The sequence below is a fragment of the Vipera berus genome (genome assembly GCF_964194415.1).
Source record: "Vipera berus genome assembly, chromosome: Z".
NCBI classification, from domain to species: Eukaryota; Metazoa; Chordata; class Lepidosauria; order Squamata; family Viperidae; genus Vipera; species Vipera berus.
The window spans coordinates 65473340-65500016 of record NC_138205.1 but is presented as its reverse complement, the minus strand read 5'-3'; the positions used below and the strand labels follow the sequence as shown (position 1 = coordinate 65500016).

The 26677-nt window shown below is 41.6% G+C and overlaps 1 protein-coding gene and 1 long non-coding RNA gene across 2 annotated transcripts in view; one reads left to right on the top strand and one right to left on the bottom strand.

The window, feature by feature from the left end:
* CNTNAP2 (contactin associated protein 2) overlaps positions 1 to 26677 on the top strand; it is a gene marked incomplete at its 5' end in the record, with an annotated part of 1513027 nt that overhangs the window by 1119139 nt on the left and 367211 nt on the right. The gene's annotated exons all lie outside the window — the stretch shown is intronic.
* LOC308677594 lies at positions 688 to 25314 on the bottom strand. The gene is made up of 3 exons (XR_014028525.1): positions 25215 to 25314; positions 23253 to 23457; positions 688 to 737 (listed from the first exon to the last, which is right to left on the bottom strand). It is a non-coding gene; the product is annotated as an uncharacterized lncRNA (long non-coding RNA).

The window sequence follows — 26677 nt, the reverse complement described above, 5'->3', positions numbered from 1 at the left end:
TTGTGTGTGTGTGCGCACACATGCGTGTGTGTAAATGTATGTACACAAACACACTTCCTGAATCGTAGTCCAATTTATTTACCATAAATGCTCTGAAGAATTTCTCATTTTTCTTTGATAAACTGACTAAATTAGTGGGCCAGAGAAATGCAGTGGATAGTATATTTGGATTTCAGTAAGGCATTTGACAAAGTAGACCACAACCTACTTCTTATTGAGCTAAAAAAAGGATAGACAGCATCACCACCAGATGGATTTGTATTGGGCTGACAAATCATACTCAACATGTAGCCCTTAATGGAACTACATCTACATGGAAGGTGTCATGGTTCTGACAGAAAGAGATGAATAAAACAGAACTCTGAGGCTTACAAATTCCTCAAATAACATGTTTACTACTTACAAAGTATCAGCATGGTCAAGAGTGAAACCAAGTCTGGATACACAAGTACCAATTCCCCAATACAAAGTTAAAAGTCCCACCCATAAAACTATGCAAGCAACTACATTCCCCAATATGATTATTTAGCGGGCTTTTTATGCAATACCTAGCCTCCAATCTCAAGAGCAGTCAATGAACTTGGTTCCCATGGGACAAAAGATTATTTTGACTAACAAAGCACCTGGGTAACCCCCCTCCTTCTTTTCTATGTGGCAACATAGAATGAGAAGAAAAATGGCTGTAGCCATGCTCATTTGTAGAATTGACAGTCAGCCTCTCACAAAAAGAAAGTCTCCTGTAAGGGAAACAAAAGCAGGTTAAGTATTTCCTCAAGGCTTGTGAGGATATTTATCATAGAACTTTATTTTTATTAATCTGTCTGTTTTCACACTGGTACATGTCACCCATGTAACTTCTGACAGGATAACCTTTCCACTGAATGAGGTACTGTAACTTTCCCTTGTACAACTTGGGATCAAGAATTTGTTTTATTTCATAATGGGTCTCCCCCTCCACTACTACTGGACCCAGTGGCTTCTTTGGGACAGGTTTCAAAGAGGATTCTGACATAGGTTTCAATAGACTATAATGAAACACAGGGTGAACTTTTCCCAACAATCGTGGAACTTTGGCCCCAATTTTCTGCTGGGTCACTTTAATCTTAAATATTTTGTTGAAAGATAAACCAATTGCCCCACATAAAAAGGTTTTTGAGGAGAATGTTGTTTATCTGCTTGCTCCTTGTAAACCTTAGCAGCTTTTGTCAATGCTTTCTTCACATTCACCCAAACCCCCTGGAAGGATGTCATCCATTGATCCAAAGTCTGGGAAGTAAGGGCTCCTCAGGGTACTCAGGCATGGGCACAAAATCTCAATCCATTACTATTTAAAACATCCAGTGCTATTGTGCACAGTATTGTTGTAGACTATCTCTGCGAAAGGCAGGAGATCAGCTCAGTTAGTCTGCTGGTAATTTACATAGCATCTGAGGGACTGTTCCACCACTGCATTAGTTTTTTCAACAGCTCCATTAGTACTCAGATGAAAAGCTGAGGAAAGCCCCTGGGTTGACCCAATCAGTTTGACGAACTCCCTCCAGAATTTAACAGTAAGCTGGAACCCCTGTCAGAAATAAGCCTTTTCAGGGCTCCATGGAGCTGATATATGTCTTTCAAAAACATTAGCTTCTATGCAGAGGGAAGTCCTGAACAAGCAATAAAGCGCGCTTTCTTGGAAAACAGATCAATCACAGTCTACATTACAGTGTTTCCCTTGCTCTCAGGTAACTCCACTATAAAATCCATGGCTGAGAGGGATCAGTGACTTGTTGCAGCAATCCTGGGGGCCTTCCAGGACATCTTTTCATGGCAGCACAGGTGGCATAGTTCTTAACATAACTTTCAATGGTTTTTTTTTTCATTCCTGGCCACCAGAATTGCCTCCACATCAGATGCAATGTTTTCAAAAATCCAAAGTGAGCCACCTGCTTAGCGTCATGACTCCACTGAAGTGCTTGGAGTCTGAGGTCACCTGGGAGGTATAATTTAGAGCCTTTCCAAGCTAGTCCCCCACTTAGGGTTAAAACAGATTTATTGTCTTTGAATCAGGTATCAGTCTCTAATTTCTCCTTTAGCTCTTTCAGTAAGTGATCATCAGAACTGCATGTGATCTCTATGTTTGTGATTTGGTTGTTATTTGAGAAGCAGATTGTGGCAGAGGAATAATGTATTTAATTACTTCCTCTCAGTAGCTCCTGACCTGGGGCATTCTAGATAAGACAATAGTTAAAATATTCTTACCCCTTGGAAAATATTTTAAGGTGAAATTAAAATGGTTGAAGTATTGAGCCCACCGAATTTGCTTTGGGGATAATCTGTGGGGTGGGGGTTTCAGAGCCTCCAAATTATTGTGATCAGTCACAGGGTTGTAATTCCCCCCATGTTTTTTTGTAAGAGAACAGCACTCACAGTCACATTACTTGCATCAGTTTGAATAATGAACTGCTGTTTGGGGTCAGGGTGCTTAAGGACTGGTTCAGCTGCAAAGAGTCTCTTTAGTTTCTCGAACACAGCCTGGCACTCTAACGACCACTGTAATGGCTGACAAGGTCAGGGTTCCCCCCTGCCTTTTTCCTGTTTTGAGTAAATCAGTGATTGACATAGCCATCTTTGCAAAACAGGGAATAAACTGACAATAAAAGTTGGCAAAACCCCAAAAGCTTTGAAGCTGCTTATGGGTGTGTGAGAGTTGCCATTCTAGCACCACTGTTACTTTGGCAGGGTCCATTTCTATCCCCTCATTTGAAATTCAATACCCCAGATAATCAAGACATGTCTGGTGAAATTCACATTTTGACAGCTTGGCATACAGTTTGGCTTTTAACAGTCTCTTTAGCACCTCAAAGACCAATTTGATGTGTTCTTCCATGGTTTCAGTGTAAATAAGGATGTCATCAAGATAGACCAAAACCCCCTTGTATAAATTATCATGGAGCACTTGATTTGTCAATTGCATGGACACAGCAGGGGCCCCCTGCAGTCTAAAAGGCATCATTTTAAATTGGAAACTGCCCAAAGGGCAATTGAAGGTGGTTTTCCACTCGTCCCCCTCCTTCATCCAGATTCGGTAATAAACTACTCTTAAATCCAGCTTGGCAAAGATTTTCCCGTTAGTCAGGTGGGCTAACGTGTCCTTCATTAGGGGAAGGGAGTAGATATTTTCTATAATGACAGCATTTAACCCTTTAAAATCCACACATAATCTAAGAGACCCATCTTTCTTTTCCTTGAATAGCATGGGAGCAGCCACGCATGATTTAGCTGGCTGAATGAACCTCCATGTTAAGTTTTTATCAATGTACTTTCTCAGTTCTTTCATCTCACTGGGTGTCATAAAGTATATTTTTGGTTTTGGGAGCTTGGCACCTGGCAGAATTTCAATAGTGCAGTCCATAGGTTGGTGGGGAGGGGAGGATGTCACATTCCTTCTCACTAAATGCTTCTGCCCAATCACAGTACTCAGTTGGGACAAATTGAATGCCGAGCAGCTTTTTAGTTCTAGTCTTTTTATTATTATTAAAAAGTGTTGTAAAAATTACAATATAATCCCCAAAACCAACCCCCCCAAACCCCCCCTTCCTCCCCCACTTCCCAAAGCTGAACACAGGGTTACAAATATAATAATCATAATCTAACTAACATTAACCAACTATATAAATAACCAAGTTCATAATGCGCTTTAACTCCCCTTTAAGGTAAATACAAACAAAATAAAAGTGAACATAATAATAATAAAAACATAAACAAATTAATATCCAAGTTATTAAACAATACTAATACTAAAAATAATAATAATAACATATAATTAAAACTTATAAAAATTCCGCTATAATAAACTATTAATAATAATAACAATCTAAAATTTACCCATAAGCTAAATGGAACTTTTTGGTCTCATATTTATTCTGAATATAATCTATCCATCTTCTCCAGACCGAAATGTATCTTTCTTGTGAATGATCCTTCAAGTAAGCAGAAATCTTAGCCATTTCTGCTAAATTTGACACTTTAAATGTCCATTTTTCTATAGTAGGCAAACTATCCTTCTTCCAATATTGCCCTACCAATAACCTTGCAGCTGTTATCAAGTTCAACATCAAGTATCACAATCTATAATAACACCCAATAAAAATAGTTGTGGGGTAAACTTTATCTTTCTCTTAAAAATCTTTTGAATGTTCCACCAAATTTTAATCCAAAAAGCTTTTATATTTCTACAAGTCCACCAGATATGAAAATAAGTGGCATCCAAACTGCCACATCTCCAACATTTGGGCTGTAAATTAGGATACATACAAGACAACTTTTTAGGATCCAAATTCCATCTATAAAACATTTTATAAAAATTTTCTCTTAAATTTTGGGCCTGGGTAAATTTTACATTTCTAACCCAAATTACCTCCCATATATCCAATGGGATCGGTTCTTGAATATTTTGAGCCCACTTTACCATACAATCTTTAACTAATTCCATTTATGAATCCAATTCTATTAAAGCATTGTAAATTCTCTTTATATGCGCTGGATTTTGATCTTTGATCTGTTTTACCAAATTTTCATCCAGTAGTATAATGCCAACCTTTTGATCTAACTTCCACCTAGCTTACAATTGAGTATACTGGAACCAGGACTGTACAATATTTTCTTGTTTTAACTCAACTAATGACTTTAATTGCCAATCATTCCCTACCAATCTAAGTAATTCCTTATAAGAAATCATATCCAAACTCACACCCATAGATACACCCTCTATCGCATGTCCAGGAATCCCCCAAATTGGTATTTTATAATTTAACTTATAATAATATTTTTCCAGACACACAATAAAGCACTTCTTAAAATATGAGATTTAAAAGCCTTGTCAACTTTTTCATCATAAATTAAATATGCATGCCACCCATATAATAAGTTCCATCCCTCAAGATAAAATGTTCTTTTATTTGTTAAATTAAGCCAATCACTAACCAATGTTAAAACTACCGCATCATAATATAATTTCAACTTAGGCACCTTAAGTCCTCCTCTTTCCCATGTGTCTTGTAGAATCTTAAGTTTAACTCTTGGTTTTTTCCCCACCAAAATAAATTTATTAATACCCTTCTGCCATTCATCCAGATTAGCATCTTCAGAACATAACTCCAACCATACAGGGCTATGATCCAACAATGTTCTAGGAAAGATCTTAGCATTCTTGACCCTGGAGAAAAGATCAGTAATAATTAAAAAAAAACATCAATTCTGGAGAATGATTGATGCCTATCCGGAAAAAAAGTAAAGTCTCTATCTTCCACATTCCATTCTCGCCAAATATCTCTAAATTCCAGATCATCTTTCAAATCAAAAAAAGCTTTAGGCAATTTAGATTGATTAGGAGAATTTTTGAAAGATCCCTTCTTGTCTTTACTTGAGTCCAGAACACCATTCCAATCACCCATCATAATAACAGATTTGTAATCCAATTGAGTTAGTTTGTGATGTAAAAACTTATAAAACCTTTTTTGTTGTTGATTAGGGGCATATAACCCAATAATAAGAACTTTCTTGCCTTGTAACACTAATTCAATAATAACGTATCTTCCTTGTGTATCAGATTCAATTAATGTAGCCGATAAATCTCTTCTTAAATAAATAACCACTCCCCCCTTTTTATCTGGGGCAGAAGCTATCAAGTGTGCTCCCAACTGAGAACAAATCAAATACTTTTGATCTTTTGCAGCAATATGAGTCTCCTGTAAGCAGACAATGTCATTTTTTGTTGTTTCAGGTAGTGAAACACTTTCTTTTTTTGTGGTGAATTCAGGCCATTAACATTCCATGTCAGGAGCTTTGCCATCCTTAGTGGCCTGAAGCCTCTGGAACACTGCCTGAAGATCTGCTGTTGGTCTCTTCAGTCGTGCCCCTCCCACAGGCTCTGTAGTAACCAGGCCTTGTGTTGGTCCAGAATCAGCCTTCTGTTTTTGCTCCTTTTCTTTATGTCTATACGCAGCCCGAGTCATCCTCTGTTCCTTTGGATCATCCTTTAACACCAAACTTTGTTCAATAGGCTCAGCCTGCGGTAAATCTCCAACAGCCAGTGACATTGCACCTTCAACTGGTTGTTTATCTTCCAGCCTTTCTTCTATTCTTTTAAGTTGTGGAGATGGTGGTGAACCTGCTTTCAGGACATAAGTATAAAAATCTTTTGCCTTTGAAATTGTATTAAGTCTATATTGTCTCCCTGCATAATTCACCACTATTCCAATAGGTATCTCCCATCTAAACTGGACCTGTCGGTTTTTAAGCTCCTCAGACAAAAAAGCAAAATCTTTTCTTTTTCTAAGAATTTTTGGAGGTATTTCTTTTAAAATTATAATGTTTTGATCTGCAATTTGAAATCTCTGTTGGTAAAAAGCCTGAATAATTGCATTTCGAAGTGATCTCCTGGAAAATAAATAACCACATCTCTAGGTAAATTTTTCTGCCTTGCAATCCAGGAATTAACCCTAAATATCTTATCCATCTCTCTTGATAACTCCTCAGGTTCACATCCCAAAATGGGAGCTAGAGCTTTTGCCACCTCCTTTTTCAGATCTTCTCATGGGTCCTCCTTTAATCCTCTTATTCGCAAGGCAAATTCCATATCTCTATATTGTGAGATGATCACGTCATCCTCTGTTCTATCAATCTTGTTTTTAACTTTAACAACTCTGCTTTCTAATTTTTCAGTATTTTCCACAACTTCATCCACCCGATCATCCAAGCTAACCCTTATGTAGCTAACCCTTGAAGTGCAAGCAGTATGTCTTCCCTCATCTCTCTATTTTTATTCTCAAGGAGGTCAGCCATCTCCTCCTTCATTTTACTGCCAAGAAGATCAGCCATCTCCTCCTATATTTCTTGTGTTGCTTGCAATTTTAACTTCTCCTGTTCAGCTCTGTCTGCTTTTAAATCACTCACAAGTCACTTTAAATAGCAGATGTGGATGCGGTGTCTTGCTTCGCTCCTAAAGCTCGGAGCAAAGGCGTCCTGGGTGCGGAGAAAGCCTTGGGCTCCGAGGGAGCTCTCACCCTCCAACCCCCAAATAATTAAGGGGGTGTAGGGGAGCTCTACCTCTACCCAAGGAAAACTCTCCTCCCCCTCTTCTCCCAAGGGGGAGGTTTTCAAGCTGCGGGACAGCTGATTTTCGCTGTCTCTGCGCGCTTTTCATGGAATCCCAGGACAGGCGGCCAGAAGAAAGCCGCCATCGGTGCAGCACACCAGAAGTCGCTCTAGTCTTTAGGATTTTATGGGGCTCCTCTTGAATCTTGCTGATGGTAAGTCCTTCACTTTGTAGTTAGCAGAAGGTGGGAGGAGTCCTGTCTCCAGTCTTAACTTCTGCACTCCCTCCTCCTACCAGATGTTGGGGCACCATTTATCAAGCCATGCTAGTTCCAAAATTACTGCTTCAGTCATCTTCAGAACCACCACAAAATGGATGATTTCCCAATGCCGACCCATTTCCAAATTCACAAGTTCTGTCAGGTGCATGGTAGGGGTGCCTCCGATCAGGGACCCATCAGCTTGCTCAAACCTCATGGGAAGGGGCAGTAGTTTGGCTCAGATGCCCAGTTTGAGTTCGGTGGGTAGGTTAATTAAGCACCGAATGTACCCCAAGTCTATTAGAATGTTCAAGTTCATATGGGCCCCTTTTTGGGGCACTATTAGCCTGGATGGAATGCAAAGGATGGAATGGGTTGACTCACCATGGGGTCCTCCTCACTTTTCTCATCACTGTCATAAGGTGCCAGGATTTGCTGTGGCTTGGATCAGGTCTTGGCTTCGAGCTCGGTGGGAGGGGACGCCTCAACAGCAGGGTCCTGATGTGCCCAGTTTGACTTTTCACTTCCCCCTCAGGTAGCTCTCTGTGGTTTAGTGGTGGCAACTGGCATGCTGCTGGGTTGAGGTTTAGGAGCTGGGCACTCCACAGCATGGTGACCCATCTGACCACACCGGTAGCACTTGATAGGATCCCTGGCTGGCGCTTGGGAAACACTGGTGGTTGCAATGGCATGGGAATGTTGGCCATAGGGGAATTTCTCCTGGACATGCAGGAGCCTGGACTCAGCTGTGCTTAACTTCCTGGGGCAATCCAACTCGATGTTTAGCACCACCACCATGCTGTACCACTCACACAACAGGTTAGGGAAACCCCGAATGATGGAAGATTGAAGTAAGTTGCTATCTATCTCCTGCTTGAAATAGTTGATCAGTGACCATTATGGCCACTGCCCCAGCCAACCAGCAACTCTCCTGAATTCATGAACATATACCTTAGTGGGGAGGCCTCTTTGCTTCAGGTGGTGGATTTCCTTCTCGGGTAGCAGTGCCCAGGACTCATCCTCAAAATGACCCCTCAATTGCTCCATGAATAGGTTAACATCATGCAATTCAGGAGCCCCTTCATCATGGAGGTTGGTCACTCAGTTGGCCATTTCCCCCTTTAAATTTGCCACCACAGTATTGACAATCATAGCCCAATCCAAGAAGGCATAAGCGTAATGATCTAAATGAGCCCACACCTGATTTAGGAAGAAGATTAGCTTCTGAGGGTGCCCATCAAAGGTGGGCTTGATGAGAGGTGGCTTGAACCTCAGCAGAGCCGCCTGCACCTGCTGCTGGGCTTGGGCAGCTTGCTGGCCCTGGGGATGAGGCCAAACTATTCTCCAGACTTCCCTTGGCTGGCTCTTGAACTGGCAGCCTGAGGCCACAACTGCAGCCTTGGCTGGGATACTGGGCTTGACATAACAGCTGACTGGGGGATGGGCAAAACAGCATGGGTTCCTGTGGTTGGGTGGAACTCCAGCAAGGGAGGGAAGAGATGGGTAACTCTTGGCATTCTCTCCCCACAGCACCCATCTCCTAGGCTACGGGAATCATATCCTTTACCTCCAGCCTGCTGAACTTCTTCTTCAGCTGTTTGAGCAAGGGGCTATGGTCTGTGGACTGAAACTTTCACTCTCCAGAGTCATCCCATCCCATTTACCCCTTTCCTTTCCTGCTAACCACAGACGAACCCTGGGACGGCAGCAATAAGAGCTCCTCTCCAACATTTACAGGAGTACTCCTGCACTGAGGGGCAGCCTCAGCTTGATAGAGGTCTGCTAGGACTGTAGCTCCTTCCTGCAGTACCAGCTTCCCAGGTTGGATTAACTTGGCCTTTGGCCAAGCCCCTGCCAGTATCACCACCTCAGTGGCTGGAGCACTACCCTGGACTTCGACAGCCTGAGTCCCATTGCGGCTAGCAGTGGTTTCTCTCTTCTCCTCCATTTCAAATATTTGCCGAGTCTTTACCGCTCTCCCAAAAGTGAGTGAATAGGCAGTTGGGGCCCAGCACCCCAAGTAAACAAAGTTTTAAGAGACTTGGTTTAATGTCATTGTTCCAACTGACAGAAACGAACTGACAGAGCCTTGCAAATTCCTCAAAGAACATGTTTATTAGTTACAAAGTATTGGCATGGTCAAGAGTGAAACCAAGTCTGGATATACACGTAACAATTCCCCAATACAAAGTTAAAAGTCCCACCCATAAAACTATGCAAGCAACTACGTTCCCCAATATGATTATTTGGTAGGTTTTTTATGCAATACCCAGCTCCAGTCTCAGGAGCAGCCAATGACCTTGGTTTCCATGGGACAGAAGATTATTTTGACTAATGAAACACCTGGGCAACCTCCCCTCCCTCCGTTCTATGTGGCAACCTAGAATGAGAAGAAAAATGGCTGTAGCCATGCTCATTTGTAGAGTTGACAGAAGGAAGAAAGCAGGAATAGCCAACACTCCAGAAGATAAATTCAAGATCCAAATGGATCTTCACAGATTTGAACACTGGGCCCTATCTAACAAAATAAAATTCAATATAGAGAAAAGTAAGGTTTTATACTTAGTCAAGAAAAACCTAATGTATAAATACAGATTAAAAGAAACCTGGCTCAATAGCAGTAACTGTGAGAGGCATATTGGAGTCCTAGTGGGCAATCACCTAAATATCAGTAAGCAGTGTGCAGCAGCCAACAACAGCACAAGCCTTTGTTACATTAAAAAAAGGAATGGAATCAAGATCATGCGAAGTATTAGTATCACTTGATAAAGCCTTAATAAGACCACATTTAGAATGCTGCATCCATTTTTGATCACAATATTATAAAAAAATGTGAGACACTGGAAAGAGTACAGAAAGGAGCAACAAAGATTATTATGGGAGCTGGAGGCTAAAACATATGAAGAAGTTGCAGGAATTGGGTTTGTCTAATCTAGTGGGGGAAAAGCACTAGTGGTGGCATGATAGCAGTATTCCAATATTTGAGGTGCTGCCAAAAAGAAGAGGAAGTCAACCTATTTTCCAAAGCACCAAGGAGCAGACAAGAAACAACAGATGGAAACTAATCAAGGAGAGAAGCAACCTGGAATTAAGGAGAAACTTCCTAACAGTGAGGACAATTAAGCAGTGGAACAGCTTGCCTTCAGAAATTGTGGGTGCTTCATCACTGGAGGCTTTTAAGAAGAGACTGGACAGCCACTTCTATGGAATGATATAGGGTCTCTTGAGCAAGGGGTTGAACTAGAAGACCTCTGTAATTTGGAGGTTTGAGTAAAACTATCATTTGTTTATCATGAACCAGCTGAATTTATCTTATTCATGACCTGTGAATGTGCTCTTTTGGGGAAGCATTGCTTCATCCAAAATGGGCTAAATCAGATCTTAATAGTGTTTTATTTCAACATAATTTTAGAAGCATGCTAAATCATGCTTTAGAAAGCTGCTAAATCAAAGTCATACTCTTTTTTTGGAAGACCATTTTATAGTTCCTCCCCACTTTGATGATAATGCTAAAATGATCCTGATTCTTCTATGCATCTGCAGTTTTATTCCCAATGGATCCAAATAGTTGGCCAAGTAAACATCCATTCATTAATGCAATTTATATGACCACCCAAATCACAATGTGACTCTTTTCTAAACTGGGACATTTTTTTCAAATCAAATTCACTACATTGGTTCAGTCTTAGATGATACCCTGGTTGCCCACACCCTACCAGCTTCACTGCCTTTAATTACTGTAACTTGAACCAACTTCATTTTGTTTAAAATAGTGTTTAAATGACGTACAGTAATATTTGTTTCTCTAATCAAAAAGGACTACTTCAACATAAAATTTAAATACTTCTAATCTATTCATCTGCTTGAGGCAGATACTGTTACAAAGAAGTCGATTACCGTATATATATTTAAGATAAAAAACTACTGTGTACTATACTTTGAAGAAATAATTGCAAAATGTATTTTACAAGAGCATAAGAATTCATTCTATTTTCATAACTATATAATTATGAAGAGAAAGTATTAATGTAATGTGTGACTCATTCAATTTATGAGCCATCATGGTGTAGTGGTTACAATGAAGGCTAACCCTCCTCACAGCTAGGAGTTTGATCTTGACTTAGCCTTCCATCGTTTCAAAATTGGTAAAATGAGGACCAGATTGTTTGGAGCAATATGCTGTCATTGCTGTGCCTGTATATAGCACTTAGAGAATGCTGTAAAGCACTATGGAATGATATATACGTAAATATAAGTGCTATTGCTATTGCTGTTGAATTCAGGCTTCAAAATTAATTTCTTAAAAGACTAAAACTCTATATGCATAAGGTTGTGTATGGCACAAAGGAATTGTGTTTTCAACATTTTCCCCATAGACCTAAGAATGGAAGATTAGCTCACACATTGCACAGGTAAATTTCTTATACATTGAAGACCCCTGATACCAATTTCAGTTTTGATTTTAGTATATCATTAATAAAAACTGAGGAGAATTACATTTTTTATCTATCTGTTTAATGGGGTAGAATTTTTTTACATGCTGCACTTGTACAAAATTATATTCTTTATTTGTATTATGTTATGTTCTTGGTTCGGTTAGGCATTGACGAGGTAGAATGGTGAAACAGCAGGCTGCTGGCTTCTGTGCTGGCCCTAAGATGGATCCTTAGGGCGTGGTTGTCTCAAGCCTGGCTTGCTGGCAGACTGAGGGGGGGGAACATAGTTCCTGCCATGCTCTGGTGCTGGCCTCACCCCCTAGTCACTTCAGGCTCTCTCGGTTAAGCAGCACATCCCACCCTCATCACCACTGTTATGTTCTTGATTTGGTTAGGCATTGACGAGGCAGAGTGGTGAAACAGAAAGCATGTTTATTAAATAACAATAGAAGCAGCCCTAATGGCTGCTGAACAGCTATATATATATGGTTTGCCTCTAGGTGGCAACCAATAGATTTAAAGTAGGAATTCCTGCCCAAAACATAGTTAACAGCTTGGAGACAGGCAGTCTGGGTTGCAGCAACAAGAACCGTTTAAGCAATCATTCACTTAAGTACAGCAATTAAGGACACTACATTGTGCAACTGATTGCAGCAATTAAGGCCAATACATTACACCCCTTCCCCCTAGATAGCTCATACTCTCAAATGCTTGACATAGTCCTGCAAATACTTAGATGGTCATCGTGAGCATTCCGGTCTAGCTGCTTGCCTGCCGGGCTGGGTAGACTAGGACTCTGAGACTCAGTGGATTCGGGTCAACTCAATTCCCTTTGGCTGGCCTGTCCCAGTAGGCCTGAGCCAAAGTCCATCTGGGGAACAGAGTCCATTGGCCCAGAAGCCAGAGCCACTTGCTGGTGCGGCTCAGTGGGTGCAATCTGTGTGACCGGAGGGATTTCAGTTATGACCTATTCACTGTCTCCTTGGCTGAGAGTCCTGTCAGAGCGTGCAGGCTCCACCATCGGGCCACTGCCATACTGTCCTTGTGTTTGGCCTCTTGAGAGCCCTGAGCCAGCAACTGGTTCACTAGCCTTCGATGCATTTGGTAGATGTGCCACCAAATTACTTGACCATCTTCCAAGCCCACTTCATACGAAAGTGGCCCTAAGACCTTAGCTACCACCCACAAAGCCCCTTGACCATAATTCTGGGTGCAAACCTGGTCAACAACTTTGCAGTGGTTTTGGCTGTGCTGTGTCCAAGGCAACTCAGTCAGGGTGCAGACAGTCCAGCTTCGTAATTAAGTGCTGGTCCCATCTGAGTTCAGCTGGGCTCCTGCCCGTGGTCATGTAGGGAGTTGTGCATTGGCAGAGTAAGAAATCTGCCAGCCTATGGTGCCAGTTGATGGTGACAATTCTTTTGAGGGATTCTTTGGTCATTCGGACCATGCGTTCCACTTGGCCGTTCGAGGCTGGGTGAAAGGGAGCCAAAGTGGCATGCCTTATTAGATTAGCCCTGAAAAAGGACTGGAATTCTGTGGAGGTGAACTGGGCCCCATTGTCTGAAACCATCATGTCTGGTCACCCGTGCATTGCAAAGATCCTGCACAGTTCCTGGATTGTCCTGGTAATAGTCATAGTTGGGACTGGGGTGACCTCAAACCATTTGGAGTGGCTGTCCACCACAATAAGGAACACTTGTCCCTGAAATGGCCCGGCAAAATTGATGTGGATTCTTGACCATGGCATATGTGTGGCTTGCCATGAGTGGACAGGGGTTTCAGGCATTTCTGGCCTCGATTCCTAGCATGTGAAACAGCTGTGTACTTGGGTCTCAACATCTTTCTCCATCCCAGGCCACCAAAGGTAGCTTCTCGTGAGTGCCTTAATCTGGACTATTCCCAGATGTCCCTTGTCCGGTGACTCTAGTACCCTGAGCCTTAATGAGCTCAGGACTATGACTCGACTCCCCCAAAGAATGCACCCCTTATGAGCTGAGCGCTCATCTCTCCTCATGAAGAAGCTCTGGAATTCTGGCCCTGGACATATGTCCAGCCATCCTGTGTGCACCCAGTTTAACATGTGGCTAAGCATTTTGTCAGCAGCTGTCTCAGCAACCACATCCCCAGTGTGAAGGGGAGTCTCTGGCAAATCCTGGGTAGCCAGGATGCGTGCATCCAGAGTCAGGTCTGGCTCTATGTGAGGCAGGGGCAACCGCTAAGGCCATTTGCATGGCCCATTTCCTTGCCCGGTTTGTGAATCAGCTCATAGCTGTAAGCTGAAAGGAAGATAGACCACCTCAGCATGCGTGAGGACAAAATCTGAAGTGTCTGCTTGTTAGTGGTGAACAACCCTAGAAATAGCTTGTGGTCTGTGAAGACCATGAAATGGTGGCCATACAAGTAATCATGGAACTTTTTTATGCTGGCCACTATGGCCTCTTGTATTTTCCTAAACTGGTGCTGAACAAATCAGCAAACTCGTGTTAAACTGCTGACAAATCCATGGCTTGCGTTTTGTGGGTGCCGGTCACTTGGATGCCCAAGGCATCAAACCAATCTAAGCCAATGAGGCTTGTGCAATGTCCTTCCACTACTATGACATCTAGTGGACCCTCAAACCCCTTGAACTGTACGTGGAGTGAGGCCTCAGCCTTGACCACCACTCGGGAGTTTTGGAAGTCTGTAAGCAAAAAGTTCGATGGCCTGAGCTTGGCTCATCTGCCGCTGCAGCTGCAAATGTGCTGGAAGATCCCTTGTGAGATTATTGATAGGGCTGACCCTGTGTCCAATTTCATGCTGCATGGAACTCCCTGAAGTCTACGTTTCTGCTTAAGGGGGCAATGGGTACCAGTCCTGTACACACTCCTCCAGCTGGAGCAAAACCCTACTCTGTGTTGCCCTGGGGCCCCGGTACCTCTGCTGAATGCGTCTTCTGGCAGACCGTCCCTCTGGCGACCTCTGCAGATGGTGGCAATGTGGCCTGGTTTGCCACATGCCCGGCACGTTGCTGCTCAGAACTGGCATTCCAATCATTTATGGTGCCCTCCGCAGCCCAAGCATCTAGGGAAGGGAACTGCCTTGTCAGCTGGTCTCTATCCCCTCTCTGGTTGCTTTCGCAGCTGATTGAGGTCCAAATCAGAGTCTTCTGTGCACTCGGCATCCTTGTAGTGGACGGCTTCTGGGTTGAGCATGCTCTTGGAGGGCCACAAAGCTTTAACGGCCCCTCCGGCAGCTTCGTCAGCCATCACCTCCTTCAAGACATCTTGTAGTGAGAGGGTTTCCTTTGCAAACAGCTTCTGCTGGAGCTCTCGATTTCTCAGTCCACAGACTAAATGGTCCCTCAGCCTTTCCTCCAAGTCTGCAAAGTTGCAAAGCTGACACCTGTCAGAGGGCGGCTATGAATTCAGTTGCAGACTCACCGGGCTGTTGCTCCTGCTGCTCAAATGCATGCCTCCAAACTATGACAGATTGTTTCGGCTTCAAGTGGTCCCTGAGCTGCTTCTTCAGATCCATGTAGGTGACCAACTCGAGTGGAGCAGGGGCGACCAGGTTCTCAGCTATGTTGAAGGTAGCTGGACTGCACACGCACAGGAGTGTCATGGCCTTCAATCCATCTTCACTAACCTGGTTAGTGCAGAGTTAATTCTCGACACAAGAGATGTAAGAACTCCACCTCTCGGGTTGTGCCACGTCAAATTTTCCGACTTTCACCATGGTGAGTTGCTTCTTGCTCGCAATCCCTTGTGCTGCTGGCTTCTGTGCTGGCCCTAAGATGGATCCTTAAGGCATGGTTGTCTCAAGCCTGGTTTGCTGGCAGACCAAGGTGGGGGGGACATAGCTCCTGCCAGGCTCTGGTGCTGGCCTCACTCCCTAGTGACTTCAGGTTATCTCGGTTAAGCAGCACATCCCACCCTCGTTGCCACTGTTATGTTCTTGGTTCAGTTAGGCATTGACAAGGCAGAGTGGTGAAACAGCAAGCATGTTTATTAAGTAACAACAGAAGCAGCCTTAATGGCTGCTGAACAGCTATATATACGGTTCGCCTCTAGGTGTCAACCAATAGATTTAAAGTAACAATTCCCACCCAAAACATAGTTAACAGCTTGGAGACAGGCAGTCTGGGTTGCAGCAACAAGAACCGTTTAGCAATCATTCACTTAAGTACAGCAATTAAGGACACTACATTGTGCAACTGATTGCAGCAATTAAGGCCAATACATTACATTTTACATGGATGGTGGGGCTATTGTTCAGATTAGGTCTTTTTGTTCTTTGGGCATGTGTATTTAGTGAGGAATAGAATAAATATTCTGCCTGAATGTATTTAACTACTTTGGTGTGAAGGTAACAGCATTCCGTGCACCTCAGCATATAGTCATGCTGCCCATATGGCCATGGAAATGTCTTTGGACAGTGGTGTCTCCCTCAGCTAAGAAATGGAGATGAGCACTGCCCCCTAGAGTCAGACACTACTGGAGTGGGGAAACTTTTATCATTATCTTTAGAATAAATATTCTGCCTGGATGTATTTGTACTGTACATATGCACTTTTGCAGGATACATATTTTTGTGTAGCTGGAGGGGCAGATATGAAGTCTTGCATGGTTCTAGTTGAGAAATAATTCTCATCTTGGCCAAGATTTTCTTTCATCTCTGAATTGTTACATCAGACTTAAAATCATATCAGGAATATGCTAGATTTTATAAACCAAAACTAACCCAGATACTCAAACAAACAAAAAGCAGGCAAAACAAATCTTTGCTAAATATTATGTGAAAGCCTGTCTATATTGTGTCTTCATATATTACTTGGCACATGTTAAATTTACTGCATTCCTACAATCTATACTTTTGTGTTGGATTTAGGCATTAAAATCATCAGGTTTTGTCTACAGTAATACATTTCCTCTATTTGTTCCATTCAATATGTAATGTATTGGATTTTGTCTTACTAAAGACATGGGGTTAATTGCTGGAAGGTTGTTTAAGCAGGGAAGCTGGCTAACGGCTCCCAGCTCCTCAGATAACCCATCTCCAGCACTGCCATTGGCTGCTTCTAGGGCGGCAATAGGTTACTTTAAACCTATTGGCCGTCACCTAGAGGCCAGGGTATAAATAGCTGTATTCGCAGCCCTGTTTCTCAGTTCAGTTCCTGAAAGCAAACAAAGAATGATTCTTGATGAACTCACTCGCCTCGTCTCGTCAATCAAGCAAAGAACCCAGTATATAACACTGGCGACGAGAGTGGGATACTGCTTCTCCAACAGAGCTGAGAGTCACTAGGGGAGAAGCCAAAAGTGCCTGGCGGGAAAAGCAATTTCCCCCCCTACAGTTGGTCTAGCACAGCCCCGCTAGCGACCACATGCCCAGAGAACCAGTCCCTGGGCATACGGAGAAGCAGGATAAGAAGACATTGAGCCCCAGCCGCAAAGACCAGCAAAAATGGCAAAGGTCGGAAAGCTGGAAGAATTTGATATAGCTCATCTGGAAAGATGGTCTTCGTATCTATCTAGGGTCGAGAACTATCTCCACGCGAATCAAGTTGCCAAGGACGGTCTGAAGGTCGCTACGCTCCTGTGTGTTTGCAGCCCAGCCACGTTCGACATCGCCGAGAACTTGTTCATGCCAATGCCATTGGAGTCTATAACATTCACAGACTTGAAGAAATGGTTTGGCGACCGTTTCCAGCCCAAGCTGTCGGTAATCGCTTGGCACCACGCATTCGAACAGAGGGTTCAGCAACAAGGTGAAACAGCATCAGAATTCATTGCGGCATTGAGGCAGGCTGCATGCCTGTGCCAGTTCTCCGACATAGAGGAGAGGCTCCGAGACCAGCTTGTCTGCGGTCTCTGAAATCAAGAGTTAGAGCAAAAACTCTTTGCCAAAGAGACTCTGTCATTCCCAAACATGCTGAAAGAGATCATGGCTGACAAAGCCGCCGGCGGGGCCATACGAGCCGTGCAACCCACCAAAACCGCACAGCACAAGGAAACCGTCCACCACGAGGATGCTGAACACATGGAAGACCCCAAAGACAACATGGAAGTTGACAAGATACAAAGGCACAATGACCAACAGCGTCACAGCGATAAGCAACAAGGGGCAACTTACAAGGCAGATCCCTTCCTTAGGTGCCCAGGGTGTGTTGGCTTCCACCAACGCATGGACTGTGGGTTCCGGACAGCCATGTGCTGGGCCTGCAGGAAGACCGGCCACATCGCGTCTGTCTGCAGAGGTCGCCAAAGGGACCGGCAATCGAATCGCCAGTCAGACATTCCAATTAGGAGAGGTACTGGGGCCCCGGGGCAGTATAGCATAGGGTTTTGCTCCAGCCACAGAAGCATTTGCCGCACAGGAGCTCGCCACCCTATTAAGCCAAAGTTAAGACTTCAGGTGGAACTGCAAGGGAGCTGGACACGGGCTCAGCAGTATCCATTATATCACTTGAGACATTTAATTTTGTCTGCAATTGCAGCAAGAGGTGGGCCAAGCTGAGGCCATCTGACATTATACTGACCAACTTCCAGATTGCCAGTCTCAGTCAAGGGTGAGGCCACACTGGCCATCAAATTTAAGGGGTTTTCTGGGCACCTGGACGTTGTCGTAGTAGGGGGTCAGTGAACGAGCCTGATCGGGCTCAACTGCTTTGATGCACTAGGCATCCAAATAACCGGAATCAACTGGACGCAAGTCGCGAGTCTAGCAACAGTATGCGAGGAATTCGCAGATGTGTTTGACTCAGGTCTGGGGATGTACATGGGCCTGCCAATAACATTTAAACTAGATCCTACTGTAGTGCCGGTCAGGATTAAACCTCATAGAGTTCCATTTGCTCTTAAACACAAGATAGATGCTGAGTTAGATAAACTCATAGAACAGGGAGTACTTCAGCCCATAGACGGGGGTGAATGGGAGACCCCAATAGTCACACCACTAAAGCCATTGGGGAGGTCAGAATCTGCCAATTACAAATGCACAATTAATCGTCCACTCAAGCAGCATGCGTACCCGGTACCAGTAGTAAGCCACATCCTGGCGTCCTTGCAAGGTGGTACAATTTTTGCAAAATTAGATTTGGCTCAGGCCTACCAACAGCTTCCTGTAGACAAGGCCACAGCTGCAGCACAGACAATTATAACCCACAGGGGGGTGTTTAAACTAAAACACCTGCAATTTGGGGTCAGCGTAACCCCTGGAATTTTTCAAGGCATTATGGAGCGAATGCTTAAGGGCATTCCGGGGGTTTGCCCCTATTTCAATGAAGTGTTCATCGCCAGTGAGTCCACTGAGGTGTTGGCAAGGAGGCTGAGAGCTGTCCTCCAAAGGCTGCGTGAAGCAGGCCTTACGCTTAAGAAGAATAACTGTAGTATTGGAGTCCCTTCAACTGAGTTCTTGGGTTTCCATATCGATGTCGAAGGCATCCACCCTGCTGAGTCAAAAGTAAAAGCCATTCAGATGGCACCCAGTCCCAAAATGAAGGGAGAGCTTAAGGCATTCCTAGGCCTCCTAAATTTTTACCATGCATTCCTTCCTAACAAGGCCACAGTGGCAGAGCCGTTACACCAGCTCTTGGACAAAAATACTGCATGGAAGTAGACTAGTGTTCACAAAAGCAGCTTTCAGGAATTGAAGGCTCTACTATCCATCAGTTCCACAATCACTCACTTTAAGGAATCGATGCCAGTATGCCTTGCATGTGACATGTCCTTATACAGGGTGGGGGCTGTCCTAAGTCACTTGGAGAGCAATGGGACTCAATTCCAGGACACTGTCCTCTGCAGAGCGTAATTATGCACAAATTGATAAGGAGGCATTGGCCATAGTAGCTGGAGTAAAAAAAAATCTACAACTACTTATATGGCAGGGACTTCATGGTCTTCACAGACCATAAACCGCTATTGGGGTTATTCACTACAGACAGACAGACACCCCACATCTTATCCCCTAGAATGTTAAGATGGTCCATTTTTTTAACAGCTTACAGCTTTAAGCTAATTTACAAACCCGGCAAGGATATGGGCCATGCAGATGGCCTGAGCAGGCTTCCACTGCCTCAAATTGAGCCAGATCTGGCCCCAGGGCTCACATTTTGTCCATTCAGGACTTGCCGGAGTTTCCCCTCCATGCGGGGAACATAGCCGCAGAACGGTGGCAGACAAGACTCTAAGCAGAGTGCTATTTTGGGTCCACATGGGGTGGCTAGAAAAAAGCCCTGGCCCTGAGTTCCAGAGCTACTTCACAAGGAGACATGAGCTCTCAGCTCATAAGGGTTGTATTCTATGGGGGAACAGGGTCATTGTTCCCACCTCATTAAGGGACAGGGTAGTGCAATCGCTTCATGAAGGTCATCCGGGTATTGTTCACATGAAAGCTTTGGCACAAAGCTATTTATGGTGGCCAGGATTAGATAAAGCCATTGAAGCTCAAGTACACGGGTGTTACATGTGTCAGCAGTCTAGGTCTGAAATGCCTCATGCTCCTGTCCATAGATGGGAGGAGACACACCAATCGCAAATATGACTATTGCTAGGACCATCCAGGTGCTTAGGAAACTCTTTGCAATGCACGGGCTACTGGACATCGTAGTGTCCGATAATGGGGCCCAATTCACTGCAGCAGAATTTCAGGCTTTCCTGAGGGCAAACCTCATTAGGCATGCGACATTGGCTCCATTTCACCCATCTATAATGGGCAAGCCGAATGAATGGTGCACACCATGAAAGAATCACTGAAGCGTATAGTCACTGGGGATTGGCACCACAGATTGATTGACTTTTTGCTCTGCCAACGTTCCACACCATGCACGGCAATGGGCAAAAGTCCAGCAGAGCTGCACTGGGGGAGGCGACTAATCATGAAACTGTACAGGTTGCACCCAGACTGGGTTGCACCTGAGGCCTTTCTCCCAACCCTGAGGGGGTTGCAAGTGGGCAATGGGGTGTTGACCTGGAACTATGGGCATGGGAACTTGTGGGTGCCAGGGAAAATCAACAAAACATCGGGCCCTCTCTCATACGAAGTGGACCTAGAAGGTGGGCAAGTCGTTCGTTGCCATATCGATCAGCTTAGGAAGTGTTTTTCAGAATGCCCACAAAGTGAGGACTTTGTCCCAGGTCCCATCCACAGACCTCAAACCAGCAGCCAGGCTGATCAATCCATATGCTCTGAGGCCCCAAGCAGTCAGAGCAATGGGGAGGTGGTCGTAGAGGGGCAAAGCCCAGGAGTGCAACATGGGGCCCCTGATGGAGAAAGTCAACCAGAAAACTACAGCTGCTGTGCTAACTCTGAGGAAGGATTAGACTCTTGGGTGGGCCAACCTGGAATGGCCAGCCAGAGAATTCCAAGTCAGCCATACTCGCTTGAACTTATGGACCCTGGTCTACCCAGCCCAGCGGGCAAGCTGGTAGACCAGGGAGTGCCTGGCTCTCCCAGGCGTTCCATGAGGGGTTCACAAGCCTCCTGTGTATTTACAAGATTTTGTTCCAAAATAACTGAGCTATAATGTTGTATATGTCATTGAATGACTGCTAGCCAGGAAAGCCTCTGTATTAGCAAATAAGGAAGAATGTGTACTTTGCATACTACTTTTGTATCTCTGTAAAACTTGTAATTGCTGTAACCATCCCTTTGTTATTATAATGTGTGTACATTCTAGGGGGGAGAGGTGTAATGTATTGGGTTTTGTCTTACTAAAGTGTATCATATGGGGTTAATTGCTGGAAGGTTGTTTAAGCAGGGAAGCTGGCTAACGGCTCCCAGCTCCTCAGACAACCCGTCTCCAGCACCGCCATTGGCTGCTTCTAGGACGGCAATAGGTTACTTTAAACCTATTGGCCGCCACCTAGAGGCCAGGGTATAAATAGCTGTATTCACAGCCCTGTTTCTCAGTTCAGTTCCTGAAAGCAAATAAAGAATGATTCTTGCTGAACTCACTCGCCTTGTCTTGTCAATCAAGCAAAGAACCCAGTATATAACACAATACATGTGAACATTAATAATAATAAAGCAATACTCAATGCTTGATGGACTCCACAGTAGTTACTTAGGCATTTTTACTGGCTTTGGAATAAACCATACTTCATTTGTTCCCTAATTCATATTTTTCCACCCTGCCAAACATTGTGAAGATGTGTGTATGACACAATGAATCTTAAACTTTAGAAGTTAATTTTGTTATAAGATAATTAAACAGTACAAATCTTTGAAATGAAGCAGTGGAACATAAAATGATGAAGGTTTTTCATATTTAGTTTCAAATGTATCATTCTTCCCATCCTAATTTCAGGAATCCTTTTTTAGTCACAGATGCTCCGTTTCTATTCAGTTTCAGTTTTGCAGTATTTAGCATATATTGCTTACATGTTCACTGGACAATAAGCTTTAAAAGAGTCGTTTGTGGTGAGTCAATTATACAGAAATCAAATTGCAGCATGGAACACATAGAAAAATGAGAAAACGAAAAGCCTTGAAAATCAAGTTAACCCCAAACTGTTACATGTTAAACCAATTTCTGTCCTGCCTCATCCCATTCCTTTTTCTCTTTTATTTGACATTGCAACAGATGCACAGAAGTCTTCTTTATTTTTGTGGATTAAGATGTAATGCCAAAGGAAGAGGGATTTTATTCATAGCTGAACACACATTAAGGAAGGTGTACTGGTGAATAGAGTCCTTCTGTAATATTACATAAATTGGCTAAACTATTTCTGATCAAACTCCCCCATACAGATTTCAAATAATGATTAATTAATTGTTCTCACATTAATATTCAAATTATAGAGAACTTGAATAGAGGACAGACACTGAACAAGAATTCATGCATGAACTCGATGAATTAATGAGAATTTAAGTTGTGGTAGCAGTTATTCAAATCCAGATTCAGTTCAGAATAATTTAGTTTTAGCTACTAAAGCTAAAATATCACAGAATATTAAATGTTCAAGCTATCCCATGGAAGTATACTCTGCATACATCATTTAAAAAATAGCATTTTTTCATTTTTATTTAATTGCACGTTTCATGATAGTAATTAATTATTATCAATCTTACTATGTTCAGTGGGTTTTTTCTTCAGGTAAATAGGTGTATTTTGGTGTATTCTATCTGTTAATGTTTGTACATTTAGGTATCATTTTGGTTGTTTTAAGATTTCATTGGCAATGAAGAAATTATTGACTGGTAGAAATTGAGAAGTTGTCCCCTGTTTCATTTCTATTTCCTATGTCATAAAAATTCAACTACATTTTCCTCCTTACTATTTCCAACTTTGGCATTCTAGTCTCCAGTTACAAGTAGGGCATCTTCCTTGCATGTTTTGCAGAGTTAAAACTTGATAACAAAACCCAGCAATCTTTCTTTCTGCATCAATGTTTGCTTAATCTGGAAAATCATCAAATAGTTGTCCATGAAGTCTAATTAGTAACATTCAGTCACTGATCTCAGTTTACACAAGTGCTGTCTTTACTACATCCTTCCTTACCCTGAAAAGCAATGCCTGAATGACAGACCTTATTATCTTCAGCTTGAAAGTGTTTAGCTGCAGTGCCTTTCAATCTACTGATGTGTAAGATTCAGTATGTAGTCAAGTCGTTTCATCTTCTCTATATTGAGTTGTACCACATTAGGTTTCTTATGGTCCAAGTTCACACTGTAATTTTATCTTTTCAGCTTCAGGTTTTCTTTTCCTGCATAGCAGTATCAGCAATTATATCTCTCAAAGGCTTTATGTCATAAACACAATTCATGTCATAAACACAATTACTGTAGTAATCCAAAATATCCTTTGTTCTTCCTCAGTAGCATGTTGAACACCATCCAATCCGAGGGCCCAGCCTTTGAAACTATACCATTAAATATTATCCGTATAGTTTTGTTGATAAAATACAAATGTGAATTACCTCAGATTTCTCTTACACAGTATGAAATGATGCCTTTGCCAGTGGTACTAAGTTAGTCATCTGCCTCCAGGATCTTTCTATATCTCTGCTATACATTTCTGCTATTCTGTAGATAATTTTTACTGGCATACACTTCAAGTGTTGTTTGCTTAACACTTCTATGAATATCTTTTAATGTTACAGACTGAGGGAGTTTACTGGAGGAGAATACATATAAATATTAATTTGAGGGGGTCATAGGCACAGACATTGAATGTTTTCTAATAATTCTGAGTTCAAATTCAAGATTGGGTTTCCCTTTTTGCATTTTCTGAAGGGAGAAAGTGGAGCATTTTATTTCACACTCTTTAAAGTGTTCTAACATCCAATGCATTAAATGCATATATTTCTGCTCCTATGTATTCATACATTATGTTGAAAAGAATCCATTTTTGTTGCTTCTTAGATACATGGTGTTTGTACAAGCAGAAGCAAATGAGTATTGTTGCTTTAATATTTGCTACATCTATTGTAAAAAATTATATTTAAAAAGTCTAGTTGGTTAATTTTATTTAGGTTGGATAGTAGGCTTTCAATATTAACTACCTTATCTGAGTGACCCTAGGAATTGTTTCAGTTACACTGTTCTATAAATCATCATACTCAAAACATTTTAAATAATAATAAATATTGTTCCTGACAGATGATTGTATATTACAAATTATTTATTTCAATTGCTTTCCACAGCCCTTCCATTTCTGTATGAATGGGGGCCACAAAGATAATAAGTTGCAATTAATATAGAAGAACAAAAAAGATCATCTAGGTGAAAAAATGTGTAGTTTTACATGTTCACAGGCAAATTATAGTTGACAATGACATAAATATTATAGAGATTATCATTAAACCTTAATTGCATTAATACAGTATTTCAAGTTTAAAGTTGTGATGCTGCAAAGAATCTACTTTGGATGATTATCTGAAAAGAATCATTTATGCAACATCAGTATATTCAAGTAATGATAATTCATAATTGCCTTTTGAAATTAGAATATATAGAGAAAAATACATTTAATTATGGTAAAAAAAAGAAAACAAATCCAGGAAAATTATAAGCCAGCTAGATAAATTTTCGTATTGGAAGTGATTTGTTCAATGATATGAAAATGTTTCATCAATAGAGCCTTACTTGAATATATTCAATCCAGAGAGATTTCTCTAAAAGGCACTGCTTCGTTGAGGAAATAATTTACTCATAGGAAAAACTTTACTAGCTGGGAAAGCCATTCTGTGTATGAATTTGTACTATAAATTAAAGTATCCTAGATAGAATTAAATTTAAAATTAATATATTATTATTATTATTATTTAAGGTGAATATAATAAAGTTATATAAAAATGTGGGCAGGTTTCCGATTATGAGAATCATATTTATTCAGTTTATCTCCTAATTATCAGGATCTTCAATTATTAGGATCTTCAATCCTAATAATTTTGTGTTACTAACTATTGTTTTAAGCATTGCCGTTTCCATATTCAAGACAGCCTGTCAAATTCAGTCTTACTTTTTTCTCTTCTGCCTCTGCTTTTCTTCTCCTCTCCTTTTCTTTGAAGGTTCTTTTCTTCTTCACTGCAACTCAGCTGCTCAACAAATTTGTTTCTAATCTTTTAACTTCTGCTGGCAGCAGCCTCTGGCCAGTAATACCTCAAAACCATAACCCATCTGTTTCTTTAGATATCACAAATGATGAAATTTATTTTAGCTCTGAGTTCTGCCCAAAATACCATTCTTTCTCTTCAGGATTATTCCTGCTAAAGACATTACCTTTCTTAGCTATGGTAAGAAAGAGTTTCTGTTCACTGTCAAGGCAAACTATGAAGTAGCAATTTATATTTTGATCCTTCTCAAAAAACAACTGAGTGCAAAAGAAGTCATAGGCTGTAGTAACACATTTATGATTTTTAAATGAAAATTTAAAAATACTCACTGTATTCTGAATGAAAGAAATTACAGTTTACCACATAAGAGAAAACTGGCCAAACTACTTTTGTACTTAATCTATTGTAGAAATGTTCAGTGCTGATGGCCAAGATCAAGACCCCTGATGAATAATTATTTTTATTTACAATGAAGACAATAGAAAAATACAAGTTGCACCAAAACCAAGTATTATGTTCTGATAACTTTTCAAATTCTTTTTAAACTAGAGGGCATAATCACTATCACAACTCAATTTTAAATAGGTGTAAGGTTAACAATATACTTTCATTTCAAAATGAACTATTTATGTACAATTTAAAATATACAGTTATTTTTTATATCAAAATAAAAAAAATGATTTCTTCATGTATTTTCAACATGAAAACACTTGAGATGTGAAAATAACAGTAATACAAAATAGGGGTTTTTTTAGTTCCTCAGGACTTTATTTATACAGTTTGCATAAACATTGACACATTATTATACTATATCAATGCTTGTTTTTGGAAAATTGTAACAATTGCTTCTGTTATTGAGTCCCATTAGATCAGAATTTATTCACAGCTGACTTGTAGACAGAATCTATCCAGCTTCCTTCTGACTAGTTTTTTCTGAGGTCTAGTCACCTTTTAATATGGGTCTATCTTCTCTTCTGTTATTAAGCTTCTTGTTTTGATGCCTAGTCTTGTTCAAGTTCTATGCTCATCTATGATTTTACTGGGTTCTTAATAATATTTTGTTCCAATTTTTAAAAAATAAATACCTTGATAGTAATTTTTGTCTATAAAATTGCTATCTGGAAATTTTTCTTCGGAGATCCCTCATATTGATTTCCAGATATGGGGTTTAAGATATCCTTATTTTTCTCCATTAGTAAAAAGGAGATAAATTTTATTTGGGGGTTTGTTTGTTTGTTGGCATTACCCTTATACAGCTGGCATAAGGGAAGAAACAAGATGGTAACGGAATAGTACCTAAAATAAATAACTGTTCTTTCTCCCCTGACTACCTTGGTTGGGTAGGGCATGCCTTATGATAAATACATCT